Source organism: Chiloscyllium plagiosum, chromosome 11 (assembly GCF_004010195.1).
Source record: "Chiloscyllium plagiosum isolate BGI_BamShark_2017 chromosome 11, ASM401019v2, whole genome shotgun sequence".
NCBI lineage: Eukaryota > Metazoa > Chordata > Chondrichthyes > Orectolobiformes > Hemiscylliidae > Chiloscyllium > Chiloscyllium plagiosum.
Window position 1 is genome coordinate 10,233,853 of NC_057720.1, and position 17,967 is coordinate 10,251,819.

The 17,967-nt window shown below is 42.2% G+C and overlaps 1 long non-coding RNA gene across 1 annotated transcript; it reads right to left on the bottom strand.

Annotated features, from left to right (window-relative positions):
* Nucleotides 1-354: 354 nt before the first annotated feature.
* On the bottom strand, nt 355-8,524 carry LOC122554125. The gene is made up of 4 exons (XR_006312918.1): nt 8,375-8,524; nt 6,476-6,522; nt 2,453-2,546; nt 355-1,519 (listed from the first exon to the last, which is right to left on the bottom strand). It is a non-coding gene; the product is annotated as an uncharacterized LOC122554125 (long non-coding RNA).
* Between the last annotated feature and the right edge of the window lie 9,443 nt (nt 8,525-17,967).

Here is a 17,967-nt window from a genome sequence, read left to right on the forward strand (position 1 = left end):
GGAATGCACTGCCAGCAGTGGTAGTAGAGTCAGATACATTAGGGACATTTAAGCAACTCTTGGATAGGCACTTGGATGATTGTAAAATGAAGAGTACGTAGGTTAGTTTGATCTTAGAATAGGATGAAAGAATCTGCACACGTCGATGCACTAAGAGTCTGTACTGTGCTGTACTGTTCTATGTTATATAAGGGCAGCAGCAATAGTTCAGGTAATTTCAGATCAGTTAGCCTGATGTTCGTGTCACAGAGTCATAGAGTCCGACCGCATGGAGACAGACCCTTTGGCCCAAACTGGTCCGTGCCGACCAAAATATCCATCCAAGCTAACTCCATTTCCCTGCACTTGAATCCATATCCTGTTAATCCTTTCCTATCCACGTATTTGTCAAAATGCTTTTTAAATGGTGTTAATGTAGTGGGAGGGAAATTATTACAAATAAATATGAAGGGCAGGATTATTCAACATGGAAAGCCAGGGATTGATCAGAGATAATCAGCATGGATTTGTTAGAGAGCGACATCCTGTCTGAATAACTGAACTGAGATTGTGGAAAATGTGACAACATACATTGATGTGGGTTCTGCAGTTGATACAATTTACGAAGACTTCAGTGAGATGCTTGCCGAAGTCCCACATGGAGGCTGGTCCAAAAGTTAGGCATACATGAGATCCAAGACAAGGCAGCAAACTGAACCAAAACCTGGCTTTCAAATGGGAGGCAAAGGATGATGATTGTGAATTTTTCTTTGTAATTGTAAGTTTGTGACCAGTGGTGTACCATGGGGATTGATGCTGGGATTTTTGTTGTCCATATGTACACAAATGACGCGAATGTAAAAGGTAGAATTAGTAAGTTTGCTATTGTGATAGTGAAGAGGATACCTCAGACTGATAATGATCAGCTGGTAATTTCAGCAGAGAAATGCCAGCTGGATTTTAATTCCAATAGGTGTGAAATGATGTATTTGGGGTCATTGGAAAAGGGAAGGTAAGGTATGAGAAACAGTCAGTCCGTACAAATTACTGAGGAAAAAAGGTGTCATCGTGTAGAAGTCCATAGATCGCTGACTGTAACAGCAGAGGTAGATAGGGGGTGGTGAAGAGGTCACATGGAATGCTTCCTACCATGAGTTGGGTCATAGAATATAGGCAGTAGGAAATCTTGTTCCAAATTTATAAGCCATTTGTTAGGCCACAGCTGGAATTCTCTGTGCAGTCTGAGAGAAAAATAAAAACAAAATCACCCAAAGTGTGCTAGTTAAAGGCAAGATGCTGCCTGAGAGAGTGGTGCAGACAATACGTAAGAACCATCAGGATGAGTACTTCAAATGCAAGGCCCTAGGAGGCTGGGGACTGAATGTAGGTCAATGGAATTAGTGTAGTCTGTTGTTTATTGGTCAGCATAGACACGGTGGTTTGAAGGGCCTGTTTCGATACTGTATGTCTCTATGAAACCAAAGGGATTCACGAATGTTCTTCAAGGAAGGGATCTTGCCAGCAAGTCCGAGTCTGGTTTCTGTGAGAGGTGGAAGAAACAGGAAGGAAAAGAAGTTTAAATATTTACTACTCAACCAGATCTGCGTCAGAATCTCCCAACCCCTCACTCTCACAAAACCTCAACCTCCACAATCTAAAAAGACAACACCAACAAGTGTCTGTGACAACAATCACCTCCCAGTCACACACTGTCCTGATCTGTCTGACATCCAGTACAGGGTGAGCAGAAATTTCCTCCAATTAAATTTTGGGAAGATTGAAGCCATTGTCATCATCCCCTGTTAGATAATGCACTCCCTCAGCACTGATTCTATCCCTCTCCATGGTAACTGTCTGAGGCTGAACCAGACTATTCACTAAATTGGTGAAATATTTCACCCAAGATTTGCTTCCGATCTTATGTCCCCCATCATCAACAAGACCACCTCCCATTTCCAGCTCAGTAACATCACCCAGTTTCACCCTGGTCACAAACATCATCAACCAACCCTCATCCATTCCTGTGTCATCTCACACAATCCCAGTTGACCTCCCACATTCAGCCTTCCTGTAATCTTGACGTTATCCAAAACTCTGCTGCTTGAGTGCTTCCTATCACCCAGTCCTGTTCACCTGCCTTCACTCTGTGCTCACTGACGGACACATTTCCTGGGGGATAAAGCACAAGGATACTGAAATTCCTATCCTCATTCAGACATTGCTCCGTTGCACTTCTGTCTCTTGGTAACCTCCTCCAGCCTCACAACTCTTTGAGATACAATATATCCTAAATTTGAAACACCTAAGCATTCCTGATTTTAACTATCCCTTCTCTATCACCAAGCCTTTACTTACCAAGGCCACGTGCTCTTGAATTTACTCCCTAAACCATCCTGATTTTTCAACCCCAATTCCTTGTTGTTAATTTGGACCAATATTGCCGGTGATTCAGTATCATTTGATCACTACTTACCCAGCAGCATTGCAGGAGCATCTTCACAACACAGACGGCAGCAGTTTTGAACTTTCACCACACGTTACTGGGCAGAGGCAATATATACTAATATCTGTGGAGGGAGAAACAGCATTAATGTTTCAGGATATGCTGAAAGAAATACAGGGAATATGATGCAGCATTTGATGGTTAATATAAGCTCAGAAGCAGAAGAGAGAAGGACTGTAGTGCAGAAAGGACAGCTTTTGACCAAAAAAGATATTCTGGGAAAGTAAATGCACAGCAAATGGTCAAAGGATGACCCAAACTCAAACTTCAGTGGGTGCAGAAAAGAATTACCGGGATGTTGCTGGGACTGGACAGTTCGAGCGACAGGGAAAGGCTGAATGGTCCGGTGCTATTTTTCATTGAACATCAGATGCTGATTTTTATGTTATAGAGGTTTGTAAAATTATGAGGGATGTGGATAGGGAGAATAGCCAAGATCTTCTTTCCGGAATGGGGAAGGATAGGTTTAAGGAGGATCTGAGGGACAACCTTTTAGGCAGAGCATGGTAAGTATATGCAACAAGCTGCCAAAAGAAGTAGTGGAGGCGGATACAATTACAACATTTAAAAGACATCTGGATGGCTATCTTAAAAGGAAGGGTTTTGAGGGATATGGGTCAAATGCTGCAAATGGGAATCGATCAGGTTACAATATTGTGTCAGACAACATGGAAACGGACACTTGGCTCCAATCAGTCCATGCTGAACATAATTCCAAACAAAACTAGTCCCACCTGCCTGTTCCTTGCCCATATTTCTCCAAACCTTGCCAATTTATGGTCTTATCCAAATGTCTTGTAAATGTTATAATTGCACCTGCATCCACCACTTCTTCAGAACATTCATTCCACATGTGAACCATTCTCTGTGTAAAAAAATTGCCTCTTAGGTCATTTCTAAATCTCTCTCCTCTCACCTTAAATATATGTCCCCTAGTCTTGAAATCCCCCATCGTAAGGAAAAGACAATTACCATGAACTCTGTCTATACCTCTCTTTATATTATAATCTTTTATCAGGTCACCTCTCAACCTCCTACACTCCGGTGAAAAATATTCTAGCCTATTCAGCCTTTCTTTATAACTCAAATCTCCCATAACTGGCAATATCAGGTAGATCTCTCCTTAAGCCCCCTCAGCCTTTTAACATTTTTCTTATAACTGGACGACCAGAACTAGATACTATTCCAGAAAAAGGCCTCACTATTGTCCTGTACAAATTGTACAAAGTGTGCCAAATGCCCTTTGAACCACCTTGTTTATATGTGACACAAACTTCAAACAATTATGTACCTACATCCTGAGGTCCTCTATTCTACCACACCACCATTAACTGCATGAGTCTTCCCCTCATTTATTGCACCGAAATGCAATACCTCACATTTATTCAGACTGACCTCAATCTGCCATTTTTCGGCCCATTGACCCATTTGATCAATATCCCTTTGTAATCTTAGGATACTTTTTTCACTGTCTACTATTCCACCAATTTTGGTGTTGTCTGCAAACCTACCAACCATTCAAATCATTTCTATAAAAGACAAACAAAAGAGGACCCCTGTGGAACACCGCTTGTCACAAGCCTCCAGTCCAAAAAGCAACCCTCCATTATTACTTTTTGTCTCCGGCCGTTAGGCCAACTATGCATCCAATTGGCAAGTTCACCCTGAATTCCATGTGACTGTACTTTACTAATTGGTCCATTATACCGACCTTGTCAAAGTTTACTAAAATCCAAGTAAACAATATCTACAGCTGTGCTATCATCAATTTTCTTTGGTTACTTCCTCAAAAAAGCTCAATCAAGTTTGTGAGACATGATTTTCCTCAAAGTAAACCATGCAGATTATACCTAATCAATTTCTGCTACTCTAAATGCCCATCAATCCTAGCTATGATAATCACCTCCAACAATTTACCCACAACTGAAGTGAGACTCACAAGTCTATAGTTCCCTGGTTTCTCCTTGTAAGCTTTTCGGAAACAAAGGTACAACATTAGCCACCCTCCAGTCACTGGCACTTCTGTTTGTAAGTTTGCTCGCTGAGCTGGAAGGTTTGTTTTCAGACGTTTCATCACCATACTAGGTAACATCATCAGTGAGCCTCCAGAGAAGTGCTGCATTACTGACAACAAACAGACCTCCCAACTGTCCAACCCAAACTTTGGGTTCACTAATTGTCATCACAAAACAGAACAAATTAGAGGATACCTACAAAAACATGAACAATATCTTTACTGTCATAAACTTCACAAAAGAGGAGGAGAACGACAACAGACTCCTATTCCGAGATGGCACAGTAGAGCAAACAGTTAATGGGGAACTTCAAACAAGCTTCTACAGTAAAACAACACACACAGATCAAATACTTAATGACAGAAGCAATCATACCAACATCCCCAAATGGAGCTTTATCAGGACATTATTTCAACAAGCCACAACACACTGCAGCACCCAGGAAACACAAAAAGCACAAGAAAAATACCTATACTGCAAATTCAATAAGAACGGGTACCCAGTAAATACAGTCCACCAATTTTTCAATAACAAAACCAAACAAGCAGACAATGCACCTAGAAGCTCTAGCCATATTATCTTACATCAAAGACATCCAGTACTCTTAGGCCTGTTGGTATCATGGTAGCCCACAAACCTACCAACATATTTAAAAAGAAGTTAATTAACGTAAAAAGACCATATAAAAACAACCAGCAAAACAAATATTATTTACAAAATACCTTGCAAGGACTATAACAAACACTACATCAGATAAACAGGCAGAACACTACGCACTAGGATACATGATCACCAACTAGCCACAGAAAGACATGACTTGCTATCACTAGTATCCTTAAATACAGAGGAAGAAGAGACATCCACAAAATTCTTAAAAGCATGGCATACTAACCAGAACTCCATCAATAAGCACATCGATTTGGAGCGTATCTACCATCCTCTGAGAAAAAATAACTGGAAATGATATCAACCACCCTAAGAAACCAAGACGCATAAATAAAAAGCTGGACAGGACATGAGCACTTCACTGGAAATTCACTGATGGTGTTACTGCATGTGGTGATGAAATGTCTGAAAAGAAGCCTTCCAGATCAGCGAGCTAACTTACAACCAGAACCTCAACCTGAGCTACAAATCTTCTCAAAAATTGCAATCAGGCACTTCACCCGTAGTTATAGTTGTTGGAGGTCTTGGAGAGATATCTACCTTTACATTCTCTATGACCTCATGAACTTGCTCTTTTAAAAACATTAAAGTTTATTTCTCTGCATTCTCCAAACTCCATTTCTTTCTTCACAGTAAAACTGACAAAATATTCATTGAGTATGTCTCCCAACACCTGAGATTCAACACAAAGACAACCTCCTTGATTTTTAAGATGCCTGACCCTCTCTGTAGTTACCTTTATGCTGTTCATGTGTTTGTAGAATCCCTTGGCACCATTCTTAACCTTATCTGACAATTTGAAACTCTCCTCCTGGAGCCTACAACTCGAAAGAAATCAGAAATACTGGAGTCAGAGAAAAATATCACAGTTAAGGAAATCCTTGGAACGGCTGATTTCACCTTGTAATTGTTGCTATGATGTCATCATCCTCAGGAATACAGATAATTTGAGTCTGTGCAAACGAGAGATTATCCACACATTGGGAATCCTTGAAATAGCTGGGTCCTTGAGAGGGGCGGATTGGTTCAAGACTGAGGGATTTGCGACGTGAGGGAGAAACTGAAGCTGAAGTGAGAATAGACAGAGCTGTAAGGATTTATGATTGTGTTCAGTATGTGAATGTAAGCAAAATGTTCATATCACCTGATACAAAATGGATCAGGGATACAAACTTAAGATTTTGGACAAGATTGACAAAGAGGATGTGATGGAGAAACTATATAAAGTAAATGGTAATGACCGGGAGGTCAACACTCAATGGCCTCTAATATCCACTACCTGGTGAATGCACCAATTCTGTCAGATTCTTACATGTTGTTAGGTTGGAGATTTCTGTCTGTGAACACTCTTCAAATATTCTGGAAAATAAGTTTAGAAAAGACAGTGTCAGGCAAGGCAATGCAGCAAGAAGTGGACAATACCTAGGCTTGGGCTGACAAGTAACAAGTGACATTCATGCCACACAAATGCCAGAGAATGATCATCACCAATTCTTATCCTTGTCATTCAACTGTGACACAATCATTGAATCCCCCACTGCCAACATCCTTGGTGTTACCATTGACCAACTGGACTCATCACATAAACACAGGGGCTACAAGAGCAGGTCAGAGACAAGGGATTCTGTGGCAAGTCACTCACCTCCTGACACCCAAAGTCTATCCACCGCTAAAAATCACAAATCATGAGTTTGATGGAATACCTGCCACTTTCCTGGAAGGGTGCAGCTCCAACAACATTCAAGAAGCTTGACACCATCCAGGAGAAAGCAACCCACTTAATTGGCACCACATCCACAAACATTCAATCTCTCCATGAACAGCGCTCAGTAGCAGCAATCTGTACAATCTACAGGATGCATTGCAGAAATTCACCAAAGATCCTTAGACTGCATTTTCCAAACCCTCAACCACTTTCACCTAGAAGGACAAGAGCAGCAGATACATGGAAACACCACATCCTACAAGTTCTCCTCCAAGCCACTCACTGCCCTGACTTGAAAATATACCAGGCAGAAGTGGGTACTGCAGATGCTGGGGATTAGAGTCAAGATTAGAATGGTGCTGGAAAAACACAGCAGGTCTGATGCTGCCTGACCTGCTGTGCTTTTCCAGCACCATTTTAATCTTGACTCTAACCGCCAGCATCTGAAGTACCCACTTCTGCCTAGTTAATTTTAACCTTACTGTGAATCCCCTTCGAAGGATGCCTACCTTGAAGAAGTTCTCCTCCAAAAAAAAAGGATGCTGTGCTTTTCCAGCACCACACTAATCTTGGAAATATACCACCATTCCTTCACAGTTGTAGGGTCACAATCCTGGAATTCCCTCCCTACTGGCATTGTGGGTCAACCTACAGCAAGTGGACCGCAGAGATTCAAGAAACACAGCTCACCACCACCTTCTCAATGGCAAATAGGGATAGGCTATCAATGCTGGCCGGCCAGTGACATACAAGTTCCACAAATGATTTAAAAAAAGGTAAGAACTCAGACAAGTTATTCCCTTTGTTTGATTTTGCTATGTGCATGTGCGCCCGTCCAAGCCTTGGTGAAAGAAATTTCCGAACTCTATCATTATCAGCCTAGGACTGAGTCCTGCAATATCAGCTTGTAGATGTTGATGTTGTTTCTCTGTCCATTAAGACTGTCAGTCCTACTGAGTTTCACCAGCGCCTTCTATTTCCCTATAGAAAATCAGAATGTTCATTTCCTTCTGGCCCAGAGCAACCACATATGCTCCGTGCTGCACATTGCCCATCAATATTATTGGCAGACCTTTGATTCAATGGTGATATCTCAGTTTTCATGTGGCTGACCAAAGCCACAAATCTGTGCAACATGGAGCAAGTTGTCTCATGAGGTAATGGGATCTTCTTTCCTTGTCTACTGTCGCTCTTCACACAGTAAGGTGTGAAAGGCTCATGCCACTTGATGGACAAGCTGTCTCTGTTCTGAGCAATGGGCAGCAAGCTCCTCCCAGTCTTTTCAAACAAAGGTAGCCCCTAACAAAGATGGCGACCCCACCAGCCGCTCCACCAGCACCTGAGCCTTCAAGTGCCCCCGATAAAGATGGCTGTCGCTGCCGAAGCTTGTCCCTGGGCGGAAGCCTGGAGCCACTGTCCCATTTGATACAAACAGAAGCCCAGGAGTTTCTTCTTTGGGTTTTAATATTTGCACAAGAATGTTATGAAGTCTCTACATCCACCTACCATATCCATGGCATTCTGCAATTCATTTTCACCGTTTGCGAAACGAGAAGAAACCTCCCCTCGATTGCTATCATTCACTTGGTGCATGCTCCGTTCAGGTGGAGGTGGGTACTGCAGATGCTGGAGATTAGAGTGGTGCTGGAAAAGTACAGCAAGTCAGGCAGCATCCGAGGAGCAGGAAAATTCCTGATGAAGGGCTTTTGCCAAAAACATCGATTTTCCTGCTCCTCCGGTGCTGCCTGACCTGCTGTGCTTTTCCAGCACCACTCTGATCTTAACGTTGCTCCGTTCAACATTCTGCATTGCGTTTGTAAACTGCGCACTGTATTGTAGATAGAGGATATTCGAAACCGCGGGGGTTGCTGGGTAGGCAATCCGCCATATAATCTTTTAATTCATGCCTTGAAAATTTGGCTGTTCCCATCTGTATTTTGAGGGGATACTTTGAGGGGAGGCGGTATTGTCGTTGGACAATTAATCGAGAGGGGTAACGTTCTGGGGAGCTGAGTTCAATTCCTGCCACAGCATAATGTGTAATTTGAATCCAGTAGAAACCATTGTTGATTGTCGGATAAATCCATCTGGTTCACTAATGTCCTTTAGAGAAGGAAATCTATTATCTCCACCTACTTTGGTCTGCATGTTATTTCAGATTCACAGGAAGTTAGTTGATTCTGGGCAATTAAGAGATGATAAATATATACTGGCTTAGCTAGCACGGTCCTCATCCTGTAGTTTTTATATATCAAAGCATTTTCAGGTTGAGAAAATGCTTTGAGACAGGTTATATATATATATAAAACCTGTCTCAAAGCATTTTCTCATCCTGAGAAAACACAATGCACAATGGAGTGTCTTGCATCTCTAACATGCAATATAGAGGAAGAACAACAATTTGAACAAAGGACTTGCTGGATCCTTAGAGTCTGATGAACTGCAGCCTCCGATTTGTTTATCCTCTGTCAGACATTCCAGCTCAAATTTATTCTTTTATTTGTTTAAAATTTTAAAATGACAAAATCATTCATTATGTTTCTCAGTGACACTAGGTAACACTCATAAAAATAAGTGTTTTTGAAATATGTTAAGATTCTGTATTTATATTCAATTCTGAAGTGTGAAATGGAATTCTGAAAATGCCGTCAGGAATGCATCCAGTCGACAATATACAGCAAACATAGGAAGAGATTATCAGTTCTGGTCTTTGATTTTTTTTTCTGGAATAAAGAGGGTTTGGTGAAATGTGGTGTCCATTTTACTCACTGAGCTTTACCTCTGTGATGCTGGACGTGGGCCTGAACCCATGCCTGCCCTATGTCCCACAATGCTGTGCTTACCCCATTCCTCCATCTCTGAGCCATAGGACAGTTCCCCCAACAACATATCCTTTACCACCAGGCTCACTTCTCAATGGTTCTCTTTCCACTAACTCAAAACTGATGTTGCAACAAAACAAATTTCCCTCCTCATCAAGATTCCAAGGGGGCATTTCCCTGTGCATCATCAGAACCACACTTTTAATATTCCAATACCTCATTTATCAATATCATTCTGTTCAACAATATGTTCACATGTTGTCACAGGAGATAGATGAATTGTGAAGTTTTCTCCTCCTCTTACACTATCCAAGGCTTCAAGTATCCTTTACTGGTGATTTGCTGCATTAATTAAGCTTCAGAATAAGCGAATTTGCTGTAATTGCCACTCACAATGCAGTCTCCACTGTACTGGGGAGAAAATTACAGACTGAGTGAAGACTTGCAATACACATTGTCTTAGTTGCAAGAATGAACCACAGCTCTGTTTCTCTCTCCATCACATAGCTGAGTAATTCCAGGACTTTTTAAATTTCAGATTGACACCCTGCACAGTATTTGATATTTTATTCAGCAGATACTATGTGGGAAGACACAGAAAAGGCAAGGTCAGGTTTCCTGTTTTGATTCTGTGAGCTACAGTCAATGTATTTGAGGTTGACTATTGAGACAAGGAACTACGAAAGATGTTTTGAAAGTAACTAGCTTGATTTTGAAATATTACAGAGCTTCAAAACATTGTGTGTTGAACCAAAATCTGATGTGTATGACTCGTAACTGAGCTCAACACTATTCACAGCAGCAGAAACAACCCCATTAAACATAATTCAGATTTACATGTGATTAGCAGCTAACTCTTACACAAATCCTATCCCATACTGAAAAATGCCCATCAACCATTGTTACCCATTTGCTACTGGTTTCAGGATTCAGTGAGATTTCTTGTCATATTCATCATTGACTTTCTGTGAGTCTGGTTCAAATTCTATCAAATAGTTTAATGCACAATATCTAGATTTTAGCTCAAGCCCATTGTATATCTTCTTTCAGCACATTTGCCATTTAGATAAGTTCATCATTCCCCTTTGTTCACAGTTAGAACAAGCAGCATTCCAAAGGTTAATAACATGCACAAGACTGGGGAGAATGGAAGGGTAAAATGTAACTAGTAACTAATATTGGAGAATCAGACAGATCAGCTCCCTCTGTCATACACACTGATACGTTTACAGATGGCAATTTATGTCATACATTGCCACTCCTTGCTTTCCAGGTAAAGCTTGGATTTAGCATCAATCTATACTCACACCAAGTAGCTTATCAATCTGGTAACTGGGCAGGCAGAGGGATCTCGAGTTAAACTCAGAACAAAAGGCAGTCAGAGAATCAGAGAGTGGATCAGGTGTTATCAAGGTTTGTATGCCAATGAGGAGAACAAATAATTAAAACGGATAAGTTTGACATACTAAGTTAGACCATAAGATACAGGAGCCAAAATAAATCATACAACCCATCATATCTGTGAGATTCCACAAGGTTATGGATAACCTGGTAATCCTCAGACTCGGCTTCCTTGCTTTATCCACATAATCCTTGATTGCCTTAACAATGAAAAAAGTCTGTTTGAGCTGTGATTGTACTTATTGACTCAGCCTGACAGCCCTCTGTAGTAAAGAATTCCACAGATTTATTGCTCCTGACAGAAAAGGAATCTTCCTTTCTCTGACCTAAGTAGGTGACACTTTAGACTGAGATCATGCTCTCTGATCCTAACTGTTCCAAAAGAGGAAACATCCTCTCCACAGTTACCCTGTCAAACTCCATAAGATATTAAATGTTTAAATGCAGTCTTCTCTCATTCTTTTAAGTCCAACGAGTACAGGCTCAATTTAGTCAATCACTCCTCACACAAAAATCCCTCTACATAATGCACATCATTGCACTGATCCAGTGTCAATGTATATTTCCTTACATGTGGATTCCAAAACCAATCACTGTATTGCAGTTGTACCTTGAAGAACTATAACAATCCCTCTCTACATTAATTGTTTATTCTCTGAAATACAGTCTAGGTTCCATTTGACTTCCCTATTGCGTGTTGAGCTTGGATGCTAACATTTTGTATTTCATGCTTGATGACCTGAAAATCCCTCTGTTCTGTGGCTTTGAGCAGTCTTCCTCCATTTAAATCATATTCAATTGTGTTTTTCCTAGCAAAGTGCACAACCTGTCATTTTCCCCTATCATACTCCATCTGTCAAGTCTTTGCCACTCACACTCTGTTATAGCCCCCTGTGGACTCCTGATGTCGTCCTCTATTGTTTAACCATGCTGTGGAGATGCCAGTGTTGGACTGGGGTGGACAAAGTCAGAAGTCACACAACACCAGGTTATTGTAGAACAGTTTTTTTATTAAATCACAAACTTTCTGAGCGAGGTTCCTTCATCAGAAGTGTACTTCACCTGACGACAGAGCAGCACTCGGAAAGCTTGTGATTGTAAATAAATCTGTTGGGACTATAACATGGTGTCATGTGACTTCTGACTCATTATTTAATTCCCACTTATTTCTGTGTAATCTAAAGTTGACAATGGTACATTCACTTCTGTGAATGTACGTTGGGGAAAGTGACTGAAGGAAAGCGACGCTGAAGCTCCCATGACTCACCCTCGATCAGGGTACGATCCCTGGGGATGATGACGTGTTTGTTTTGTGCATAGTTTCTAAACGAAGGTGAGTTACAAACTGTTTGAAACTAAAAAGTCACAGCTGCTCTGGCAGAATCAGTGAAGTGAGTGTTCAACTCTCAACGAGTTCACAAATGTCCCTCAGGAAAGGAGACCTACTGCCGAACCAAAAAACTTAGCCTGTAAATGAGAGGAAAGACAGGAAGAGCAGTGGGATACTTGAGGATACACTTTCCTCCATCAATATCACAGGATTAACTGAAAGATCCTCCCTCCAAGGTCAAGACCAGTGTGTATAGGGAACCATCACCCTTAGCTCCAATCCCAGAGACAAGCTGTAATCTTGTGGATACATGTCACCGCTTCTTTCTCGATGCTGCCTGACAATCCCTGTAACCCCTCACTTAAATTACTGCAAATCCCCAGCAGCTTCGGCAGTTTCTCTGGGAGACAGAGAGAGTGAGAATTGCAGCTCACTGACCTTCAATAACCAGCCGCTCCAAAGCCTCACCTTCTCAGTCCAGGAGGGACTAACGTTTCTCTTGGTTCGAGTTTGCTGTGTGAAAGTAGTTTCCCGGGGCTCGGTACCAACCAGGCTACAGACAGTTCCCATCAGATTGTTCCCGAACCCACCCAATCCCTCTCTCTCAAGCTCTGTCTCTCAATTTCAACCACCTCCTTCTGGCTCAGGGACAAGCACTGCACATGCTCCATAAAGAGCTCTGTCTCTCAATTTCAACCACCTCCTTCTGGCTCAGGGACAAGCACTGCACATGCTCCATAAAGAGCTCGGGCCCGCCCTTCATTCACTCTGATTGGTTCAAGGCCCTAACGAATCCCAGCACGTCACCCTACTCTGTACCTCTTTCCATTGGCCGGGACAACTCGAAATGCTGACTCTCCTGCTCCTCGGATGCTGCCTGACCTGCTGAGCTTTTCCAGCACCACACTCTGGACTATGATCTCCAGCATCTGCAGTCCTCGTTTTCTCCTCTGTGGTCTGTAGGCTGATCCAATGGAAGATATGTGCTACATCTGGGGAAGTTTTGCTAATTTACAAGACATGATTGAACACGGAATTATCAGGACTCACACCAACATTGAGGTGCCATTGGGGATTTATGTCCAACAGATGCAGTATCCCTACTTTGTTCATGAAATGTGAGGAATGTCATATTTGGTGCATTTAGTAAAGTTTCCTTGTTTTTGAAAATCATCGTAACTTCAAAACTTTGAAAGTGACTGTCGCTACAAGCTTCACCCAGTGACAGCACATTGTGGGGATCCAGGTGGCATTTTCTGGCCTGAGTCTCTGACAAGCAGGTCCCTCTGGAAGAATTATAGCAGGAAGTTAGCCTGTACATACTGCCCTAAGTAAACATGCTCTGCTGTATGTAGTGTGAGAAGCAAAATGTCCATATCACATGTTCTGTATCATGGTTATGTTAGATATTCAATCCTCTGCAACACACCATAACCCACCCTTCACAGTGCTACAGGTCTTTCTGCTCATTTGTGACAGTTGTGTTCCTCTGCAACCTCGCACTGTAGCAAATTGTGCTGTAGATTACCGCAATAGAAAATCGCACTGTAGAAGATCAGTAACAGAAAATCATTATACTCATTTAGCAGAAGGTTCGCATGATCCAAACAACATCCACAATTCATCAATTGCATTATAGCGAATTCGCATTGATGAAACACACGTTATAGCAGAACGACTTGTGCTTCACAGCTTCAACAAAGTCTATCCTGATCTTACAGCTTAACAAATGTAATATTAAATCAAGGTACCACTGATAGAAGTCAGAAATTAAATGGGAAAATGCTGGAAATACTCAGTAGATCTGGCAGCATTTTGAAAAGGTGAACAGAGTTAATTGTACAGGTCTGTGACCTCAACATTTTGATCAAAGGTCATTGATCTGTAACAGTGGGGAGGATTTAATGCAGCCTCCCAGGGTGAACTATATTGATGTGTAGGCCTCCATAATCATAGGAGAGGTCATATATCGCAGTCCCATCCTTGTTGGGAAAACCGATTGCAATAAATCAGTAGTAGGAATGGGTCATTGTGAGGAATATGCTCCCTAGCTAAACAGACAGGTATTGAGTCCCTGAACATTCATTATCTCTGAATGCTCCACAATTTAGTGGTGACATCAGAATTCTCCCCAAACTCACAGGGATTTCTCATGAAGGCTGTTCCTTTCAGCAGGGCCCTCTATCAAAGGCATTTAGTGCCACTGGAGGGATCCAGCAGCTGGAGGTGGGGGTGGAGGAGGTTGCCAGATGAGAATATTCCCTTTGCCTTTGCATCTGATCATCCTCTGCCACACCCACCACAAACCCTCAATTAATAACTTAGAAAATTGTACAAAATTAAAAATCACACAACACCAGGTTATAGTCCAACAGGTTTAATTGGAAGCACACTAGCTTTCGGAGCGACGCTCCTTCATCAGGAAATTGTAGTTTGTTCCAACTCTCAGGTCTTATTACTATTTCATGAGATAGTATTATTTTTTTCTCTGGAGAGTAGACAATGCTGCATGACACACCTGTTTTTTTCCTTTTCTCTCACATGACCACCTGACAACAATAATGCTTATTTTTCTCCCCACTAACCCTCCAACCTGCATCCCACTCCCTACATTTCCCATAACTAACCCATCCAGCTGGACACTATGGGCAACTTAGCATTGGCCAATCCACCTAAGCTGCATATCTTTGGACTGTGGGAGGAAACCCACACAGACACAGGGAGACTGTGCAAACTCCACACAGACAGACGCTGAAATAAAACCCAGGTTCCTGCTGCTGTGAGGCAGCAGTGCTAACCACTGAGCCACCATAATCATGCAAAGTTACCAGACCGGAGGGCTGCTCTTTCATTAGTGAGTGACAAGTGATGATGCTTAAACCTGAGGGTCACCTCACCTCAGCTGAGAGAAAGAGGTTGAGAAGGAGAGTCCTTCATGTTAACCTCAGTTGTTGCAGGAATTGAACCCACACTGTTGGTGTCACCCTGCATCACAAATCAGCCATCCATCCAACTAAACTAACCAACCCTCAGTGTGGGATCTATCTCCCTGTTTGTACAGTATATTGAACACAATATAAATTGCAGTGACTTCAGTCTGGAATACACAGTATGCAGATTATAATTGAGGTATTTAGAGATTTCACCCAACACAGTTGAATCTATACAGCACACCTATCTGAGTCTGAATGACACAGTTCAGGGTAGGCACAGAAACCAGGACATGCAGTGCTGTTCCTGGCTCGGGCCCAAGGCACCACCCCAGCTGAGCACAGCTGGTGTCTGAGAGCCCAGACCCTGGTTAGTTGGCCCTATGCATCCCTTGTCCCAGGCTTTGATATAGTTCCCCTGTCACACCCCCAATATGTACAGTGTGTAAACTGAGGTACTGTTCTCACTTTTACCTTGTCACTTCTTTTCTCCCCAGGGTCTGTTGCATTTAATAGTTGCTGATCTGAGGCAGGCTACAAGAAAAAGCTTTTGTTCTGATTCAATGAATGAGAGGTGATCTCATTGAAACTTATCAAAGAGAATGCCAAAGGTTCCTTGGGTCATTGGAGAAAGATGCTTAATACCATCGGGGCTTCTTACTTTTCTTCAGTTCCCCCTCTTTAATGCCCCCTCTGATATTACCCAAATGGTTCCCAAAGCTGCTTGTACTTAGTAGTGAACCTAATGAAGTTATTGAACTGTTAATCTCAATGGATTTCATTGACAGAGCTGTTATTCAGAGGTGTGATTAGGCTAAGACAAATTGTGTGTTATTTCTGACTGCTGCAGTGTAATCACCAAAACAAAGACCCATTAATCCCTCCTGCAGAATGGAAGGGATTATTGAAATATTAAAACCAACCTTTGCATACAGCCACTCCAGCTGCTGATATCAATGTTACAGATGGACTCAGTGTATTTATCTGTATTCTGTTCACATATAACAGTGACTTCAATGGCTGTGAACCACTTTGGGACATTCTGTGGTTGTGTCAATGTGAGTTGTTGTCTTCATGTTGTGCTGATAGATCCTGATGCTTTGTTCAGCTCATCAAGGTGAGGAACATTATTGTTTGAATTGGAACAGTTTCAGAGCACAGTATAGATACTGAGCTTGGCTAAAATTTGATGAGTTCAGAAAGAAACTCTGTTTAATTGGCTTGACCACCAGCCACAGAGCATTCTAGTTGCACCAAAGTGAAATTACAGTTCATTGTACCCTCACTGCATCAATACAGTGGCTCAGTGGATAGCACTGCTGCCTCACAGCAGCAGGGACCTGGGTTTGATCCCAGCCTCTGTCTATGTGGAATTTGTACATTCTCCCTGTGTCTGCATGAGTTTCCACCCACAGTCCAAAGATGTGCAGTTTAGCTGGATTGGCCAGTGCTAATTTGCCCATAGTGTGCAGGTGGGTGGGTTAGCCATGGGAAATACAGGGAGTGGGATGCAGTTCAAAGGATTAGTGTGGACTTGATAGGCCAAACGGCTTGCATCCACATTTTTGGGTTTCTGTTTTTTAAAAAAAAGTTCAATCCACTTGGAACTTGAGCTGATTTTTATTGCCATTGTCTAGGAAGTAAATTAGTCAGTAATTAAACATATTTCACAGCATCTCTCTCTATTAAAGACTAGGGCTCTTCAGGGACACAACTCCACATCATGGGAAGGAGAAGGATCTCCATGAAATACCACAGCCAACACTGATCAAATCCACAACAGCGATGTTATTCTTCAAAATAATCTAACCCACTGGAGCTGCCACATTTTGCTGAAGAGTGCTGAGGGATTTGTGGCTCCCCATCTGACATCAGTGCAATCATTACACATTACGGTGCATGTGAGACCTCTCAGTCTGTCTGGGGAGATCCATGACTGATGGAGCCAACACTTTCATTCTTCAGACTCACGGCCTTTAAACCATTGCAATGTGCACTTTTACAAGGCCTATAATTCACATTGTGAAAATATAGCATGGCTTCAATGGTTTATGATGGGGGCAGTGTATTCTATTTCATAACCTTTTGCTGTCCCTCCTCAGCCTGGTCCCTTACAGAGCATCACCTCTCCAAACCGATTGAGAGACCCAGCTCACAGATTAGGTGTGCTTCCTTAGTGAGACCTTTCTCACTGGCTATGGGAGAAAAAGTTTGAAAAGCTCAGATCCTTCATTGTCACAAAAAGGCAAATAGGTTATCCAGAGATATGCGTACACAATAACATGAACACGGACTAGATTAACCTGCAACAGCAAGACCAGAGCACAGAGGTACAACCTGTTGGGGGCATTTCCAGGATGCCAGGAGGCAAGTCTTTGCACAGAAAGTTATTTAGAAGAATGAGTGGGGATCTCATGGAAACATATAAAATCCCGATGGGACAAGATAGGCTTGATGCAGGAAGCATGTTCCCCATGTTGGGAAGCCCAGAAACTAGGGGACACAGTCTAAGATACAGGGGTAAGCCATTCAGGACTGAAATGAGGAAGAATTTCTTCATTCAGAGCGTTGTGAACCTGTGGAATTCTCTTTCATGGAAAGCTGTTGGGGCCAGTT